This window comes from Crinia signifera, chromosome 5 (genome assembly GCF_055691185.1).
Source record: "Crinia signifera chromosome 5, ASM5569118v1, whole genome shotgun sequence".
Lineage (NCBI taxonomy): Eukaryota > Metazoa > Chordata > Amphibia > Anura > Myobatrachidae > Crinia > Crinia signifera.
Genome location: NC_139221.1, coordinates 123,780,358 through 123,795,678, shown reverse-complemented (window position 1 = coordinate 123,795,678; position 15,321 = coordinate 123,780,358). Strand labels below are relative to the sequence as shown.

The 15,321-nt window shown below is 44.2% G+C and overlaps 1 long non-coding RNA gene and 1 other non-coding gene across 3 annotated transcripts in view; both read right to left on the bottom strand.

Annotated features, from left to right (window-relative positions):
• Nucleotides 1-15,321, bottom strand: part of LOC146079539 (uncharacterized) — a 210,598-nt gene that overhangs the window by 176,654 nt on the left and 18,623 nt on the right. The gene's annotated exons all lie outside the window — the stretch shown is intronic.
• LOC146006136 (5S ribosomal RNA) lies at nt 2,036-2,154 on the bottom strand. The gene has a single exon (XR_014444106.1). It is a non-coding gene; the product is annotated as a 5S ribosomal RNA (ribosomal RNA).

Sequence of the window (15,321 nt, the reverse complement as noted above, 5' to 3'; positions counted from 1 at the left end):
GACCGGCAAGGATTGAAATTCGCATCCGAGCGAATATCTTATCTATCTAACTTATCTATCTTATCTATCTATCTTATCTATCTATAAAAAACTGAATGCCTGCTACCGGCCAACCATCCGCAAGGCGGGTTAGATTGACCGGCAAGGATTGAAATTCGCATCCGAGCGAATATCTTATCTATCTAACTTATCTATCTTATCTATCTATAAAAACTGAGATTTATGTCTATCTGTTAAATCTCTTTCTTCGAGGACGTCAGGGGCCACAGGGATTACATTGGGTAGAGAGTGAGGTCACGACCTTTCCAGCACCAGAAAGGATAAAACTTCTGGACTGCCCAGAGACAGCCCTGGCTCCTCCCTCCTCTACCCCGCCTCCTAGGCTAGCTTACTTTCAGTTTTTTCCAAAGCCAGGCAGGAGACAAGATAGAAGGAAGAGAAACCCATACAGTAACACATTCAACAAATATATGTGTGTGTGGTTGCTCAACAGAGGAACCATAACTGTGACATGTATAAGTACCTCAACAAAGGAACTTTTAACTAAGTTCACTCAACGGAGGAACTATGAACTTCAATACCATGAAGCAGGCGCGGCAGGGAGGGATCCCTGTGGCCCCTGACGTCCTCGAAGAAAGAGATTTAACAGGTAAGACATAAATCTCAGTTTCTTCTGCGGCAGACGTCAGGGGCCAGAGGGATTACATTGGGATGTCCTAAAGCAGCCACCTAAGGGTGGGGACGCGCCTGTGCCGCGGCCAGTATATTCTGGACGAATGCCGAGTTCTGAGAGGCAAACATAACAAACGCAAAAAAGCGTAAGAAATCGTTGGCAGACGACCAAGTTGCCGCCTTGCCAAGTTGCTCTGCCGTTGCACCACCTGTAAAAGCCCGAAACACACCCACAGATGTAGTGGAATGAGCCCGTACCCCTGCAAGAACGGAGAGTGAGGTGAACAAGGAATCCTGCTTGATAAACGACCGCAGATATCGGCTGGCAATAGTCTGCATGGTAGCAGACCAGCCCCTCTTATGAATTCTCTAGTGGATAAAGAGAGAGTCAGATGGCCAAAGTATTACAGCGTGATGTACATAGTCGTGCAAAGCACAGACCATCTCCAGTTGATTGCTGCCCAGGAGAGACCGCCGGCCTACAAAGGGCAGGGATCACTATCTCCTGGATGACTTGAAATTCAGGAACCACCTTGTGAGGTGTAAAGTAACGTTTCAAAGAATCCGTTCTATGAGAATGAAAGACTATGAAAGGCGATTGACCTAACAGAGCCTACCAGGCAGACACCCAGCAGCAACGGTCAACAGGAAAACCGTTGTCCCAGTTAGCCTGTAAAGAGCCCTAAAGGGCCCAAAGAATCAGAGAAAGATTTTATCAAACCACCATGTTTGTAACAACCAGAGGTTGGATCTGCAGGACCCCCTGCAAGAATGAGCGGAGATCATACCACAGAGCTCATAGGCTGTGGAATACAAAGGAGAGAGCTGAGCCCTGTTGCTTTAAAGAAACAGGCGGAGACCAGCCCCCACTACTTCTACCGAAAGGACAAAACCCTAGACAAACGGTAAATTCTGGGATTGAATTCAATCCCGTGGCTTTTAATTAGGTTGTCTTAACAGCCCTGTGAGCAGTTCTGGCCCCAGAGGCAGACAGATAAGAGAGACCCCTAACAGGGTTCACAGATCCGAGAACCAGATTCTCCTGGATTAAGGTGCCCCCACCTCCACTTTTAATGTACAAATTACTTTGAGGAGGAGCAAAAATGGTGAAAAGCCTACCTCCGCACGAATAGCCACTGGACTGACATAACAGAGCGTGGACTCTGTAACCTGCAGGGTCTCGAGACCTGGACACATACAGGGTGACCTGGTAAATGTGACGCAAAGCCATCAAACCACCATTGGTCCACCCCAATGGCCTACCAACCACAGGAACACCTCCGAAGGGAGGGTCCATCTGTTGGTATAGTTTTGCCAACAAGGCCGGGATCTTGCGCTCCCATTGGAAGAAGCGGGAGGCCTAAGCCTACAGCACCTGGTATTCCCAGATGGTCTCCCATCCAAGTACTAACCAGGCCTGACCCTGCTTGGCTTCCAAGATCAGACGAGATCAGGCGTGTTCAGGGTGGTGTGGCCGTAGGCTCATAGCCGGCCCACTCAGAGTGTCACCCTAGTGGTTGATAACAAACCACCCTTTTTTGCATCACCCGACTGGACCTGCACAGGGTGACCTAGAAACCAAGGTTCTACCTTGCAGAAATCCCACAGGACTGTCTTTTTCACTTAGGTTTCAAGACAGAAGCATCTTTTCCATAATAGCATTATCCAGTCTATGTCTTAAGATGTACTGTTGCGTGTATAAAACACGGATTTACCAAAAGGATCAGTTTTGGTTATAATGTATGTGTATGTAGATACATTAGAAAACAAACAAACAGGAAACTATATCGAACCGCTGTTTGAATGTAAGAAGCGAGAATGCTGACCTAGCACCGCTATATATATCCACTAATATACATACATATATATATATATATATATATATATATATATACATACACATATATATATTGTGTATGTACATATATATACACACACGTACACACACAAATGCCTACAAACATAAACATATGCATTCATGTACCCCTATACAATAGGTCGTACAGATTAAGAGGCAACATATTGGTATATAGCATATGGTGGCGCTGAAATGAACAAGGCCGTCAACATTGGCAACCAGTAAAACTTCTACCAAAGTGAAATTGCGTCCCTGAAGGGATGCATAGTCAAGGCCATATTAGCTTTTAATTATAAAAGCTACAGCCAGTGTTACTCCGCTAACATAACTTAAAGGAGAACCATAAGAAATGACAAACCGAATTGTTTGTGGGAGAAAACGGGAGCACCCGGAGTAATCCCACGCAATTACGTGGAGAATATACATAAACTCCACCCAGTTAGGGTAATGGCGTTGTTTGAATGGAACCCATGTTATCTACAACAGCTGGTGTTCCCATGTGATCTCAAATGAGATTGGGCATATCCAGTGTGGTATGAATATAGATTGACATCAGTGCCGTGAGGTAGTAATGTTAACCATTACACAGTTCGTACTGCACCTCCACAGCTGCATCTCCCAAAAATGCTACCCCGCTGGGGTGCAAGGCTACTAGAGGCCTGGAGGAATACTAAGTCAAATTATCTCAAATGTGCGATCTGCATGTTAGATGCATGTGATCCTAATGTAAATCCGACTACATAGTCAGATCCCACACTGGATTGTATTGTGCGTACACACCACAACCAGCTCTGTATGTGACAGTGCAATGTTCCAACTTCCAATGACCAGGAATACCAAAGGTTATCCTGTGGAGAAATTACATCTCAGAGTCCACCGTTGGTGACGTTTGCCATAGTGCCCTGTCAGAACATGAAATAACCCCTGTATTGTGGGGACTGAATCCTTATAGCCGTGCGCCTTGTCTACTTAAGAGACGGGAGCGTTGCTGATTGAGCTATTGCTCTATTAGGGTAAAACAGGCCTGGACTATGTTCCGACAGGGTTTAAAAGTTAGCAGAGGTGTCTTACACCAAGTGTCTGGACCAGAACTGTAATGGCTGCACACACTGTGATTTCTAATTGACTTGCTATGGATAACTTTGCTAACTCATGAGTTAGTAACATACAAGTCATGCTACCTGCATTAGACATTGCTGCCCTTGCCTTTGATTAATGGAGTGACCTCTGTGTCACTCTGATAGCAGGGTATAAGACTTCCTGCTGTCCTCTGTATGTGACAGTGCAATGTTACCCTCAGTATCTGTGCATTAGAGTAAGGCAGTGACCTCTGTGTCACCCTGATAGCAGGGTATAAGACTTCCTGCTGTCCTCTGTATGACCTAGCTGGCAGCAAACTGTCCCCCCATAAACTGTAATCTGAGAACACAGTATCTTTCTGGAAGAAAGCAAGAAGGGGTTTTTATTTTGTCAGCCAGCAGATACACATTGCACAATTAGAGGCTTATTGCAGAAATCTAACGATCTCTATGTCACAGAGGAAAAATACATCAGGCAAGGCAACAGGGTATATGGCCTCAGATGACAATGTAAACTGAGTTATACACTTTCCACCTGACAATATATACACTACAAACACACAGGGAGAGAGAGTAGGTATAGGTAACCAGAGATAGAATCACTGGATAAGAGAGACAGTATAAGGAGATGAGCTGCCACAGGCCATCAACAATACCATTGTATATAACACAGGAGTGCTATGACCTAATTTACATACAGCCCAATACTGTCCCACTATGCTCTAAACCCCACTGTCTGAACACAGAACCTGGGGGAGCAGCTGCATTCAATATGCAGTTAATCAGGACAAGCTTGAGCACAGCCCTGGCATTAGCAGTCAGGAGCCTCCAGCAGCGTGCAATGGCGGCAAGTATGTTAAAATGACCGCCAGAACCGCCTGATAGCTGGGAAAGTACCATGGACTCCGTCCTTACAATGGCGTCCCTTTTTGAAAGGGTAGCCGCGCCATCAGGCTATACTCATATGCCCAGGCTGGCCGGTGGTACTTGGGCCAGCCTTGCAATGTGTGCAGGACACCAATATAGGAGTCCCTGTGTCACTATCGCTGTCCTCTAAGATTGTACAAGAGGCAGCTAAACTGGTACAGCTAACACCTATACTTCTGACATGCAGTGATGGTGTTAACACAGTTATGAGACACAGCACAATGCATATAATAATAAAAGTGGCACTGAGCTCCGCAAAGCACATAGGCCGGCAGGAGCATAAAGTACTGTACCCTGTGCTCCAGTAGGAGAGGTACAGGTGGGATTTGCCCATATGGCCCGGCAGTGAAGAGATGGAACTCCAGACTGGCAGAGAGCTCTCTGTGTCCTTCTTACACGTGCAGCAGGCAGGCAGGAAGAGATCAGGGCTGGAAACCCCGTGGGTACATCCTAGCTCCTGTCTCCGGGAGAGGGGCTGTGTGAGGAGAGGCTCCCTTCCCCCTACTAGCAAATGGCCACCGGGATTTCATGACTCATGCGGCGTCGGTAAAATGGCGGGGATCCGGCGCTTGCCGGGCGGCCCCGCATACCGACGCCGCTGCCCACACTCAAAGTCTCCCTGGTGGTCCAGCGGGTCAGGGTGCACACCTAGTGAAAGGAGGCGTTCTGGCCGCTTGCTAGTGCAGCCCGGCGATCCCCCCCACCGGGCTGCTCAGCCGCTATAACTGCGTGCGCATTCGCACTCCCAGCGGGGAGCGCGTTACCTGAAAGCGGTTGTCACCGCTGATGTCCCGGTCCCCGTCACGGCTGTGCTCTCCAGTGCTTCAGAGCCAGCCGAACACCTCCGCTTGTGGGAGCCACGTGGGTGGTGTTGGGCTGCCGGGTCCCGGGTGATGGAGCGCAGTGCAGGGATCTAACAGACCCCCAGTGCTGCTGCTCTGTCACTGACTCCAGTCTGTGTAAAAATAAGAATAAAAAAAAAATTCAAAACGAAGTTTAAGCTGCTTTAACAGCAGCCCTTTCAAAATGCGTGTTGGCTCCTGCCAGCACAATCAAAAACTGAAAGTAAGCTAGCCTAGGAGGCGGGGTAGAGGAGGGAGGAGCCAGGGCTGTCTCTGGGCAGTCCAGAAGTTTTATCCTTTCTGGTGCTGGAAAGGTCGTGACCTCACTCTCTACCCAATGTAATCCCTCTGGCCCCTGACGTCTGCCGCAGAAGAAAACTGTATGGCTGGTGCCGGCAAACCATTCGCAAGGCGGGGTTAGGGTGACCGGCAAGGATTCAAATTCACATCCGAGCAAGTCAACCTGAACAAGGGCCTATGGCCTATGGATTGGCTAGACACGTTTTTTAGTGTGAATGTATACCGGGTACATATTATCAGTAATTAATATTATTAATTACCTGTCTTGTGTCTCCTGTTTCGGTACTTCGTCATTGATCGTTGTCTTGAATCGAAGTTTGCAGTTACCTAAAAAAATAAGAAAAGAGGTGTGATAATATGTTCTCGATACACATTGACACAAAAAAAGGCACTATACTGTATCAATCAATCTAACTATCTATCTTATCTATCTATCTTATCTATCGTATCTTATCTATCGCATCTTATCTACCTATGTTATCTATCTATCTTATCTATCTATCTTATCTGTCTTATCTATCTATAAAAAACTGAATACCTGGTGCCGGCCAACCATTCGCAAGGCGGGTTAGATTGACCGGCAAGTATTGAAATTCGCATCCGAGCGAATATCTTATCTATCTAACTTATCTATCTTATCTATCTAATCTATCTATAAAAAACTGAATGCCTGGTACCGGCCAACCATTCGCAAGGCGGGTTAGATTGACCGGCAAGGATTGAAATTCGCATAAGAGCGAATTTCTTATCTATCTAACTTATCTATCTTATCTATCTATCTATAAAAAACTGAATGCCTGGTACCGGCCAACCATTCGCAAGGCGGGTTAGATTGACCGGCAAGGATTGAAATTCGCATAAGAGCGAATTTCTTATCTATCTAACTTATCTATCTTATCTATCTATCTATAAAAAACTGAATGCCTGGTACCGGCCAACCATTCGCAAGGCGGGTTAGATTGACCGGCAAGGATTGAAATTCGCATCCGAGCGAATATCTTATCTATCTAACTTATCTATCTTATCTAACTATCTTATCTATCTATAAAAAACTGAATGCCTGGTACCGGCCAACCATTCGCAAGACGGGTTAGATTGACCGGCAAGGATTGAAATTCGCATCCGAGCGAATATCTTATCTATCTAACTTATCTATCTTATCTATCTATCTTATCTATCTATAAAAAAACTGAATGCCTGCTACCGGCCAACCATTCGCAAGGCGGGTTAGATTGACCGGCAAGGATTGAAATTCGCATCCGAGCGAATATCTTATCTATCTAACTTATCTATCTTATCTATCTATAAAAAACTGTATGGCTGGTGCCGGCAAACCATTCGCAAGGCGGGGTTAGGGTGACCGGCAAGGATTCAAATTCACATCCGAGCAAGTCAACCTGAACAAGGGCCTATGGCCTATGGATTGGCTAGACACGTTTTTTAGTGTGAATGTATACCAGGTACATATTATCAGTAATTAATATTATTAATTACCTGTCTTGTGTCTCCTGTTTCGGTACTTCGTCATTGATCGTTGTCTTGAATCGAAGTTTGCAGTTACCTAAAAAAATAAGAAAAGAGGTGTGATAATATGTTCTCGATACACATTGACACAAAATAAGGCACTATACTGTATCAATCAATCTAACTATCTATCTATCTTATCTATCTATCTTATCTATCGTATCTTATCTATCGCATCTTATCTACCTATGTTATCTATCTATCTTATCTATCTATCTTATCTGTCTTATCTATATATAAAAAACTGAATACCTGGTGCCGGCCAACCATTCGCAAGGCGGGTTAGATTGACCGGCAAGGATTGAAATTCGCATCCGAGCGAATATCTTATCTATCTAACTTATCTATCTTATCTATCTATAAAAAACTGAATGCCTGGTACCGGCCAACCATTCGCAAGGCGGTTTAGATTGACCGGCAAGGATTGAAATTCGCATAAGAGCGAATATCTTATCTATCTAACTTATCTATCTTATCTATCTATCTATAAAAAACTGAATGCCTGGTACCGGCCAACCATTCGCAAGGCGGGTTAGATTGACCGGCAAGGATTGAAATTCGCATCCGAGCGAATATTTTATGTAACTAACTTATCTATCTTATCTAACTATCTTATCTATCTATAAAAAACTGAATGCCTGGTACCGGCAAACCATTCGCAAGGCGGGTTAGATTGACCGGCAAGGATTGAAATTCGCATCCGAGCGAATATCTTATCTATCTAACTTATCTATCTTATCTATCCATCTTATCTATCTATAAAAAACTGAATGCCTGCTACCGGCCAACCATCCGCAAGGCGGGTTAGATTGACCGGCAAGGATTGAAATTCGCATCCGAGCGAATATCTTATCTATCTAACTTATCTATCTTATCTATCTATAAAAAACTGTATGGCTGGTGCCGGCAAACCATTCGCAAGGCGGGGTTAGGGTGACCGGCAAGGATTCAAATTCACATCCGAGCAAGTCAACCTGAACAAGGGCCTATGGCCTATGGATTGGCTAGACACGTTTTTTAGTGTGAATGTATACCGGGTACATATTATCAGTAATTAATATTATTAATTACCTGTCTTGTGTCTCCTGTTTCGGTACTTCGTCATTGATCGTTGTCTTGAATCGAAGTTTGCAGTTACCTAAAAAAATAAGAAAAGAGGTGTGATAATATGTTCTCGATACACATTGACACAAAAAAAGGCACTATACTGTATCAATCAATCTAACTATCTATCTATCTTATCTATCTATCTTATCTATCGTATCTTATCTATCGCATCTTATCTACCTATGTTATCTATCTATATTATCTATCTATCTTATCTGTCTTATCTATCTATAAAAAACTGAATACCTGGTGCCGGCCAACCATTCGCAAGGCGGGTTAGATTGACCGGCAAGTATTGAAATTCGCATCCGAGCGAATATCTTATCTATCTAACTTATCTATCTTATCTATCTATCTTATCTATCTATAAAAAACTGAATGCCTGGTACCGGCCAACCATTCGCAAGGCGGGTTAGATTGACCGGCAAGGATTGAAATTCGCATAAGAGCGAATTTCTTATCTATCTAACTTATCTATCTATCTTATCTATCTATCTATAAAAAACTGAATGCCTGGTACCGGCCAACCATTCGCAAGGCGGGTTAGATTGACCGGCAAGGATTGAAATTCGCATAAGAGCGAATTTCTTATCTATCTAACTTATCTATCTTATCTATCTATCTATAAAAAACTGAATGCCTGGTACCGGCCAACCATTCGCAAGGCGGGTTAGATTGACCGGCAAGGATTGAAATTCGCATCCGAGCGAATATCTTATCTATCTAACTTATCTATCTTATCTAACTATCTTATCTATCTATAAAAAACTGAATGCCTGGTACCGGCCAACCATTCGCAAGGCGGGTTAGATTGACCGGCAAGGATTGAAATTCGCATCCAAGCGAATATCTTATCTATCTAACTTATCTATCTTATCTATCTATAAAAAACTGTATGGCTGGTGCCGGCAAACCATTCGCAAGGCGGGGTTAGGGTGACCGGCAAGGATTCAAATTCACATCCGAGCAAGTCAACCTGAACAAGGGCCTATGGCCTATGGATTGGCTAGACACGTTTTTTAGTGTGAATGTATACCAGGTACATATTATCAGTAATTAATATTATTAATTACCTGTCTTGTGTCTCCTGTTTCGGTACTTCGTCATTGATCGTTGTCTTGAATCGAAGTTTGCAGTTACCTAAAAAAATAAGAAAAGAGGTGTGAATATATGTTCTCGATACACATTGACACAAAAAAGGCACTATACTGTATCAATCAATCTAACTATCTATCTATCTATCTTATCTATCGTATCTTATCTATCGCATCTTATCTACCTATGTTATCTATCTATCTTATCTATCTATCTTATCTGTCTTATCTATCTTATCTATCTATAAAAAACTGAATACCTGGTGCCGGCCAACCATTCGCAAGGCGGGTTAGATTGACCGGCAAGGATTGAAATTCGCATCCGAGCGAATATCTTATCTATCTAACTTATCTATCTTATCTATCTATCTTATCTATCTATAAAAAACTGAATGCCTGGTACCGGCCAACCATTCGCAAGGCGGGTTAGATTGACCGGCAAGGATTGAAATTCGCATAAGAGCGAATATCTTATCTATCTAACTTATCTATCTATAAAAAACTGAATGCCTGGTACCGGCCAACCATTCGCAAGGCGGGTTAGATTGACCTGCAAGGATTAAAATTCGCATCCGAGCGAATATCTTATCTATCTAACTTATCTATCTTATCTATCTATAAAAAACTGTATGGCTGGTGCCGGCAAACCATTCGCAAGGCGGGGTTAGGGTGACCAGCAAGGATTCAAATTCACATCCGAGCAAGTCAACCTGAACAAGGGCCTATGGCCTATGGATTGGCTAGACACGTTTTTTAGTGTGAATGTATACCGGGTACATATTATCAGTAATTAATATTATTAATTACCTGTCTTGTGTCTCCTGTTTCGGTACTTCGTCATTGATCGTTGTCTTGAATCGAAGTTTGCAGTTACCTAAAAAAATAAGAAAAGAGGTGTGATAACATGTTCTCGATACACATTGACACAAAAAAGGCACTATACTGTATCAATCAATCTAACTATCTATCTATCTTATCTATCTATCTTATCTATCGTATCTTATCTATCGCATCTTATCTACCTATGTTATCTATCTATCTTATCTATCTATCTTATCTGTCTTATCTATCTTATCTATCTATAAAAAACTGAATACCTGGTGCCGGCCAACCATTCGCAAGGCGGGTTAGATTGACCGGCAAGGAATGAAATTCACATCCGAGCGAATATCTTATCTATCTAACTTATCTATCTTATCTATCTATAAAAAACTGAATGCCTGGTACCGGCCAACCATTCGCAAGGCGGGTTAGATTGACCGGCAAGGATTGAAATTCGCATAAGAGCAAATATCTTATCTATCTAACTTATCTATCTTATCTATCTATAAAAAACTGAATGCCTGGTACCGGCCAACCATTCGCAAGGCGGGTTAGATTGACCGGCAAGGATTGAAATTCGCATCCGAGCGAATATCTTATCTTTCTAACTTATCTATCTTATCTAACTATCTTATCTATCTATAAAAAACTGAATGCCTGGTACCGGCCAACCATTCGCAGGGCGGGTTAGATTGACCGGCAAGGATTGAAATTCGCATCCGAGCGAATATCTTATCTATCTAACTTATCTATCTTATCTATCTATAAAAAACTGTATGGCTGGTGCCGGCAAACCATTCGCAAGGCGGGGTTAGGGTGACCGGCAAGGATTCAAATTCACATCCGAGCAAGTCAACCTGAACAAGGGCCTATGGCCTATGGATTGGCTAGACACGTTTTTTAGTGTGAATGTATACCGGGTACATATTATCAGTAATTAATATTATTAATTACCTGTCTTGTGTCTCCTGTTTCGGTACTTCGTCATTGATCGTTGTCTTGAATCGAAGTTTGCAGTTACCTAAAAAAATAAGAAAAGAGGTGTGATAATATGTTCTCGATACACATTGACACAAAAAAAGGCACTATACTGTATCAATCAATCTAACTATCTATCTATCTTATCTATCTATCTTATCTATCGTATCTTATCTATCGCATCTTATCTACCTATGTTATCTATCTATCTTATCTATCTATCTTATCTGTCTTATCTATCTTATCTATCTATAAAAAACTGAATACCTGGTGCCGGCCAACCATTCGCAAGGCGGGTTAGATTGACCGGCAAGGATTGAAATTCGCATCCGAGCGAATATCTTATCTATCTAACTTATCTATCTTATCTATCTATAAAAAACTGAATGCCTGGTACCGGCCAACCATTCGCAAGGCGGGTTAGATTGACCGGCAAGGATTGAAATTCGCATAAGAGCAAATATCTTATCTATCTAACTTATCTATCTTATCTATCTATAAAAAACTGAATGCCTGGTACCGGCCAACCATTCGCAAGGCGGGTTAGATTGACCGGCAAGGATTGAAATTCGCATCCGAGCGAATATCTTATCTTTCTAACTTATCTATCTTATCTAACTATCTTATCTATCTATAAAAAACTGAATGCCTGGTACCGGCCAACCATTCGCAAGGCGGGTTAGATTGACCGGCAAGGATTGAAATTCGCATCCGAGCGAATATCTTATCTATCTAACTTATCTATCTTATCTATCTATCTTATCTATCTATAAAAAACTGAATGCCTGCTACCGGCCAACCATTCACAAGGCGGGTTAGATTAACCGGCAAGGATTGAAATTCGCATCCGAGCGAATATCTTATCTATCTAACTTATCTATCTTATCTATCTATAAAAAACTGAATGCCTGGTACCGGCCAACCATTCGCAAGGCGGGTTAGATTGACCTGCAAGGATTGAAATTCGCATAAGAGCGAATATCTTATCTATCTAACTTATCTATCTTATCTATCTATCTATAAAAAACTGAATGCCTGGTACCGGCCAACCATTCGCAAGGCGGGTTAGATTGACCGGCAAGGATTGAAATTCGCATCCGAGCGAATATCTTATCTATCTAACTTATCTATCTTATCTAACTATCTTATCTATCTATAAAAAACTGAATGCCTGGTACCGGCCAACCATTCGCAAGGCGGGTTAGATTGACCGGCAAGGATTGAAATTCGCATCCGAGCGAATATCTTATCTATCTAACTTATCTATCTTATCTATCTATCTTATCTATCTATAAAAAACTGAATGCCTGCTACGGGCCAACCATTCGCAAGGCGGGTTAGATTGACCGGCAAGGATTGAAATTCGCATCCGAGCGAATATCTTATCTATCTAACTTATCTATCTTATCTATCTATAAAAAACTGTATGGCTGGTGCCGGCAAACCATTCGCAAGGCGGGGTTAGGGTGACTGGCAAGGATTCAAATTCACATCCGAGCAAGTCAACCTGAACAAGGGCCTATGGCCTATGGATTGGCTAGACACGTTTTTTAGTGTGAATGTATACCGGGTACATATTATCAGTAATTAATATTATTAATTACCTGTCTTGTGTCTCCTGTTTCGGTACTTCGTCATTTGCGGGGGGTTGCTTCTGAGTGTAATGATCCCCTTCCTGCAAATTTACTGTTACTTAATTTGGGTGGCAAAGATAGCACTGCGGTCCACCAGCCCTTCTCACAACTGAATCATGTAACCGCCTGGGGGGCCGGGATCCCCTTCTCGCAACTGATGACCTGTACCCGTGGGTGATCCCGTTTTGCCCCCCGACGCCAGGCCTGGCGCCCACCTTGGCTGGCCCGCAGTACTTCCGCCCCCGCCTATGCCCTGGGGAGGGGCCATTTACCTTTTGTTCTTCACCTTATCTTCCCTCTTGCTTTAAGCTGGCACCTACCCTACCTGCCTTCCCCCCTGCAGCAATTATGTCTCTTTTTTGTGGAGCACAGGCTGAGCGTTTATACTCATTCGTTGCTATTTGCAGCTCATTCTCTTTAAACCGCTGAGCGCCTGATGCCCCTCACCAGTCAACAAACCTTGAACCCAAAGCACCATCTCCTCCCCTTCTTTCCCCTTTTGTAACCTTCCCCTTGTAGGTTTGGCGGCAGCGACAGTGGGATCATTCAGACACCAACCATCGAGCACAGAAAGCACAGAGAACAGAGGATCAGACCATATGTAAGGAAACGGAAAATGCAATAAGGTGATGTTCAGCAAGTGAGCAGGTGTCATTCCTGTGGAAAGGGAAAATGTTTCCAAGGAAAGAAAATCGATGCCTCAAGACCCCTGTAGCAGAGGAGCTCAGGGATGGAGGTTCTTCAGTGTATCGGCAGGCTGGGAAGCCGGATCTGTTATTTATTGTCAGGAAAATGCAGTATATCTGGAAGTACTGGGAAGACGCTCAGCAGATGGTCAGCGGGTGGAGAGTATCCAGCATACAGGACAAGTTGTGTTACCTGGGGGATGCATTTCTGCACTGTAAAGGTGAGGCCACCTCTTGGAATCTGCTGGGAGAGCCAGAGTTTGTAGAATTTACAGAGGAAGTGATTGCCACAGTTACCCAGATGCTACAAAGAGGACAATATTCTGAGGCTGAAGGACAAGTCCAGAATACATTGATGCCCCAGATAGAACCAGAGGAAAGGTCTAGAAGGGGGCTACTGCAATCTGGGCAGACAACCGAGGGGTCTGCCACAGAATTAATTGTTACTGCAAGAGAAGGGTCGTTGTCAGGGGGGCCCCTAACTGCCCTTGAAGAAATGAGTATGGAGGAGCTGATAGCAGAAGGTCAGCTGCGAGGTATACCCATCCGATCCTGCACTCGCGGGGAAATCCTTCAGCAGATCCTTCACGATCAGGGAGATCCTACAAATGCATTTGCTGATTACCGAGCATGGATTCTCCATTTCGGTGCACAGTTGAGTGTGTGGGAACAATTGCAGTGTCTGGAGGAGTGCTTCGTGGTGGCAGAGGAAGAGGCGATTGATCGGGGGCTCCTGGATACCCCAGCATGGCAAGATCAGTGTCGCAGGGGGCGTGATGAAAGGCACCGTTTGCAATTGCTTCTCCCCCATCCTAGGGAGGAAGCTGCTCAGTGTTCTCTGCAGGGGGAGGTTATCCCCAAAGTGAAGGAGGTTATTCAGGAGGAGCTGCGCTACAGCTTCCCTTTTGCTGAGGTGGGAGATGCAGAATTATTAACCTGCTGCCAGGGGATCTATGAGGACTGCGTCCAGGAGGAGATCACCGTGGTTAGAGGAGTATCCAACAACATCCAGGCCACCAGCACACCAGTCACAGATGACGTCGTGTTTCGGGCTGCCCAGCATACTCAGCTGGGGAAGGAGGCTATCGTGGAGAAGGAGGTGTGCGCAGAAGTAGCTGCAGGTGAGCATCTGGCTTTTAAGGGGACAGAGCTGACACAGCCTGTCCTGCAGCCACCAACGGAATTGTTTGTGATGGAGGGTCCCTCCTCAGCCCTGGACATTGAGACCAAATGCTGGACTGAAATTTGCCATGCCCCTAGTTTGGGTTTGGGGGAGGAAGGACATGACGGGGTGGTGGAAGTGCCAGGGCCAGAGCCCCTATATTGGCCTGCTGTTTGGCCCCTGTTCCGTGGGCAAGAGGGGGAGGTGGAAAGTGGTCCCCGCCCCATTGTGCCCGAGGCAAAAGTATTAGTAGGTTACAATGTTGCAGAGGGGGGGTACCCAGAATCCGAAGAAGAGGAATCGCTACATCCCTTGTTAGTTCCAATGTATGACTTAGACTGTAATCATGCCCTTGCTGGTTCGGCAAACCAGCCGCCTTTTACAAGATGGGTTTGGTATGATGTCACCCTGTGGGACTCCGGTGGTACATCCAAACCCCAGATTCTCGGCTCTGCATCCCGCTATTCCAGGTTGTTATTGGTTCCTGAGCAACTGGGCACAGTGACTAAAGATGTAGGGGGAGGAGTGTGAGGTTAGCAGGCTGACCGTAAGACTGTAATTATGATATTTTATTATTTGTAGTGAAAAATGTACACTTTAGTCAGTCTGTACCCTGTAGTCCTATGTATGTCTGTA